The sequence below is a fragment of the Lepisma saccharinum genome, unplaced genomic scaffold (genome assembly GCF_977018435.1).
Source record: "Lepisma saccharinum unplaced genomic scaffold, izLepSacc3.1 HAP1_SCAFFOLD_42, whole genome shotgun sequence".
Taxonomy (NCBI): domain Eukaryota; kingdom Metazoa; phylum Arthropoda; class Insecta; order Zygentoma; family Lepismatidae; genus Lepisma; species Lepisma saccharinum.
Window position 1 is genome coordinate 23,545 of NW_028142902.1, and position 5,886 is coordinate 29,430.

Sequence of the window (5,886 nt, forward strand, 5' to 3'; positions counted from 1 at the left end):
ATAACCACTTTGATTGTTGAAACAATGTAATACAACCTATGGCTTCACGTTTTACGATAACATTATATAAAATTTAATACTAGCATATCTCCGTTACTATAGGCGATACAAAGGTGATTTTACACTCAATGTAATCAGGTCGAAGATCTCTATTTGCTCATCAGGAAAAATTTAATCCTTTTGTAATATTCATGCTTAGTTACCATGGAAATTTTCATAACAATAAAGTAAACAATCTATTTGTGCATGATTGTAGTCGTCGTCGTGGAGATTTGAAATAACCACTTTGATTGTTGAAACAATGTAATCCAAACAATGGCCTCACGTTTTACGATAACAATATATAAAATTTCAAACTCGCTTATCTCCGTTACTATAGGAGATACAAAGGTGATTTTACATTAAATGAACTCAGGTCGAAGCTCTCTATTGGCTCATCATGAAAAATTAATCCTTGTGTAATATTCATGCTTAGTTACTGTGGAAACTCTCATAACAATAAAACAAATAATCTATTTGTGCATGATTGTAGTCGTCGTCGTGGAGATTTGAAATAACCACTTTGATTTTTGAAAAAATGTAATACATCCTATGGAATCACGTTTACGATAACATTATATAAAATTTCAAACTCGTATATCTCCGTTACTATAGGAGATACAAAGGTGATTTTACACTCAATGTAATCAGGTCGAAGCTCTCTATTGGCTCATCATGAAAAATTTAATCCTTTTGTAATATTCATGCTTAGTTACCATGGAAACTCTCATAACAATAAAGTAAACAATCTATTTGTGCATAATTGTAGTTATCGTCGTGGAGATTTGAAATAACCACTCTGATTGTTGAAACAATGTAATACAACCTATGGCCTCACGTTTTACGATAACATTATATAAAATTTAATACTAGCATATCTCCGTTACTATAGGCGATACAAAGGTGATTTTACACTCAATGTAATCAGGTCGAAGATCTCTATTTGCTCATCAGGAAAAATTTAATCCTTTTGTAATATTCATGCTTAGTTACCATGGAAATTCTCATAACAATAAAGTAAACAATCTATTTGTGCATGATTGTAGTCGTCGTCGTGGAGATTTGAAATAACCACTTTGATTGTTGAAACAATGTAATCCAAACAATGGCCTCACGTTTTACGATAACAATATATAAAATTTCAAACTCGCTTATCTCCGTTACTATAGGAGATACAAAGGTGATTTTACATTAAATGTACTCAGGTCGAAGCTCTCTATTGGCTCATCATGAAAAATTTAATCCTTTTGTAATATTCTAGCTTAGTTACCATGGAAACTCTCATAACAATAAAGTAAACAATCTATTTGTGCATAATTGTAGTCATCGTCGTGGAGATTTGAAATAACCACTCTGATTGTTGAAACAATGTAACACAACCTATGGCCTCACGTTTAACGATAACATTATATACAATTTCAAACTCGTATATCTCCGTTACTATAGGAGATACAAAGGTGATTTTACATTAAATGTAATCAGGTCGAAGCTCTCTATTGGCTCATCAGGAAAAATTTAATCCTTTTGTAATATTCATGCTTAGTTACCATGGAAACTCTCATAACAATAAAGTAAACAATCTATTTGTGCATAATTGTAGTCATCGTCGTGGAGATTTGAAATAACCACTCTGATTGTTGGAACATTGTAATACAACCTATGGCCTCACGTTTTACGATAACATTATATAAAATTTCAAACTCGTATATCTCCGTTACTATAGGAGACACAAAGGCGATTTTACATTAAATGTAATCAGGTCGAAGCTCTCTATTGGCTCATCAGGAAAAATTTAATCCTTGTGTAATATTCATGCTTAGTTACCATGGAAACTCTCATAACAATAAAGCAAACAATCTATTTGTGCATGAATGTAGTCGTCGTCGTGGAGATTTGAAATAACCACTTTCATTGTTAAAAAAATGTAATACATCCTATGGAATCACGTTTACGATAACATTATATAAAATTTCAAACTCGTATATCTCCGTTACTATAGGAGATACAAAAGGTGAGTTTACACTCAATGTAATCAGGTCGATGCTCTCTATTTGCCCATCAGGAAAAAATTAATCCATGTGTAATATTCATGCTTAGTTACCATGGAAACTCTCATAACAATAAAGTAAACAATCTATTTGTGCATGATTGTAGCCATCGTCGTGGAGATTTGAAATAACCACTCTGATTGTTGAAACAATGTAATACAACCTATAGCCTCACGTTTTACGATAACATTATATACAATTTCAAACTCGCATATCTCCGTTACTATAGGAGATACAAAGGCGTTTTTACATTAAATGTAATCAGGTCGAAGCTCTCTATTGGCTCATCAGGAAAAATTTAATCCTTGTGTAATATTCATGCTTAGTTACCATGGAAACTCTCATAACAATAAAGTAAACAATCTATTTGTGCATGATTGTAGTCATCGTCGTGGAGATTTGAAATAACCACTCTGATTGTTGAAACAATGTAATACAACCTATGGCTTCACGTTTTACGATAACATTATATAAAATTTAATACTAGCATATCTCCGTTAATATAGGTGATACAAAGGTGATTTTACACTCAATGTAATCAGGTCGAAGATCTCTATTTGCTCATCAGGAAAAATTTAATCCTTTTGTAATATTCATGCTTAGTTACCATGGAAATTCTCATAACAATAAAGTAAACAATCTATTTGTGCATGATTGTAGCCATCGTCGTGGAGATTTGAAATAACCACTCTGATTGTTGAAACAAAGTAATTCAAACAATGGCCACACGTTTTACGATAACAATATATAAAATTTCAAACTCGCTTATCTCCGTTACTATAGGAGACACAAAGGCGATTTTACATTAAATGTAATCAGGTCGAAGCTCTCTATTGGCTCATCAGGAAAAATTTAATCCTTGTGTAATATTCATGCTTAGTTACCATGGAAACTCTCATAACAATAAAGTAAACAATCTATTTGTGCATGATTGTAGTCATCGTCGTGGAGATTTGAAATAACCACTCTGATTGTTGAAACAATGTAATACAACCTATGGCCTCACGTTTTACGATAACATTATATAAAATTTCATACTCGCATATCTCCGTTACTATAGGCGATACAAAGGTGATTTTACACTCAATGTAATCAGGTCGAAGCTCTCTATTTGATCATCAGGAAAAATGTAATCCTTTTGTAATAATCATGCTTAGTTACCATGGAAATTCTCATAACAATAAAGTAAACAATCTATTTGTGCATGATTGTAGTCGTCGTCGTGGAGATTTGAAATAACCACTTTGATTGTTGAAACAATGTAATACAACCTATGGCTTCACGTTTTACGATAACATTATATAAAATTTAATACTAGCATATCTCCGTTACTATAGGCGATACAAAGGTGATTTTACACTCAATGTAATCAGGTCGAAGATCTCTATTTGCTCATCAGGAAAAATTTAATCCTTTTGTAATATTCATGCTTAGTTACCATGGAAATTCTCATAACAATAAAGTAAACAATCTATTTGTGCATGATTGTAGTCGTCGTCGTGGAGATTTGAAATAACCACTTTGATTGTTGAAACAATGTAATCCAAACAATGGCCTCACGTTTTACGATAACAATATATAAAATTTCAAACTCGCTTATCTCCGTTACTATAGGAGATACAAAGGTGATTTTACATTAAATGTACTCAGGTCGAAGCTCTCTATTGGCTCATCATGAAAAATTTAATCCTTTTGTAATATTCATGATTAGTTACCATGGAAACTCTCATAACAATAAAGTAAACAATCTATTTGTGCATAATTGTAGTCATCGTCGTGGAGATTTGAAATAACGACTCTGATTGTTGAAACAATGTAATACAACCTATGGCCTCACGTTTTACGATAACATTATATACAATTTCAAACTCGCATATCTCATTACTATAGGAGATACAAAGGTGATTTTACATTAAATGTAATCAGGTCGAAGCTCTCTATTGGCTCATCAGGAAAAATTTAATCCTTTTGTAATATTCATGCTTAGTTACCATGGAAACTCTCATTACAATAAAGTAAACAATCTATTTGTGCATAATTGTAGTCATCGTCGTGGAGATTTGAAATAACCACTCTGATTGTTGAAACATTGTAATACAACCTATGGCCTCACGTTTTACGATAACATTATATAAAATTTCAAACTCGTATATCTCCGTTACTATAGGAGACACAAAGGCGATTTTACATTAAATGTAATCAGGTCGAAGCTCTCTATTGGCTCATCAGGAAAAATTTAATCCTTGTGTAATATTCATGCTTAGTTACCATGGAAACTCTCATAACAATAAAGCAAACAATCTATTTGTGCATGAATGTAGTCGTCGTCGTGGAGATTTGAAATAACCACTTTGATTGTTAAAAAAATGTAATACATCCTATGGAATCACGTTTACGATAACATTATATAAAATTTCAAACTCGTATATCTCCGTTACTATAGGAGATACAAAAGGTGATTTTACACTCAATGTAATCAGGTCGATGCTCTCTATTTGCCCATCAGGAAAAAATTAATCCATGTGTAATATTCATGCTTAGTTACCATGGAAACTCTCATAACAATAAAGTAAACAATCTATTTGTGCATGATTGTAGCCATCGTCGTGGAGATTTGAAATAACCACTCTGATTGTTGAAACAATGTAATACAACCTATGGCCTCACGTTTTACGATAACATTATATACAATTTCAAACTCGCATATCTCCGTTACTATAGGAGATACAAAGGCGTTTTTACATTAAATGTAATCAGGTCGAAGCTCTCTCTTGGCTCATCAGGAAAAATTTAATCCTTGTGTAATATTCATGCTTAGTTACCATGGAAACTCTCATAACAATAAAGTAAACAATCTATTTGTGCATGATTGTAGTCATCGTCGTGGAGATTTGAAATAACCACTCTGATTGTTGAAACAATGTAATACAACCTATGGCTTCACGTTTTACGATAACATTATATAAAATTTAATACTAGCATATCTCCGTTACTATAGGTGATACAAAGGTGATTTTACACTCAATGTAATCAGGTCGAAGATCTCTATTTTCTCATCAGGAAAAATTTAATCCTTTTGTAATATTCATGCTTAGTTACCATGGAAATTCTCATAACAATAAAGTAAACAATCTATTTGTGCATGATTGTAGCCATCGTCGTGGAGATTTGAAATAACCACTCTGATTGTTGAAACAAAGTAATTCAAACAATGGCCTCACGTTTTACGATAACAATATATAAAATTTCAAACTCGCTTATCTCCGTTACTATAGGAGACACAAAGGCGATTTTACATTAAATGTAATCAGGTCGAAGCTCTCTATTGGCTCATCAGGAAAAATTTAATCCTTGTGTAATATTCATGCTTAGTTACCATGGAAACTCTCATAACAATAAAGTAAACAATCTATTTGTGCATGATTGTAGTCATCGTCGTGGAGATTTGAAATAACCACTCTGATTGTTGAAACAATGTAATACAACCTATGGCCTCACGTTTTACGATAACATTATATAAAACTTTATACTCGCATATCTCCGTTACTATAGGCGATACAAAGGTGATTTTACACTCAATGTAATCAGGTCGAAGCTCTCTATTTGATCATCAGGAAAAATTTAATCCTTTTGTAATATTCATGCTTAGTTACCATGGAAATTCTCATAACAATAAAGTAAACAATCTATTTGTGCATAATTGTAGTCATCGTCGTGGAGATTTGAAATAACGACTCTGATTGTTGAAACAATGTAATACAACCTATGGCCTCACGTTTTACGATAACATTATATACAA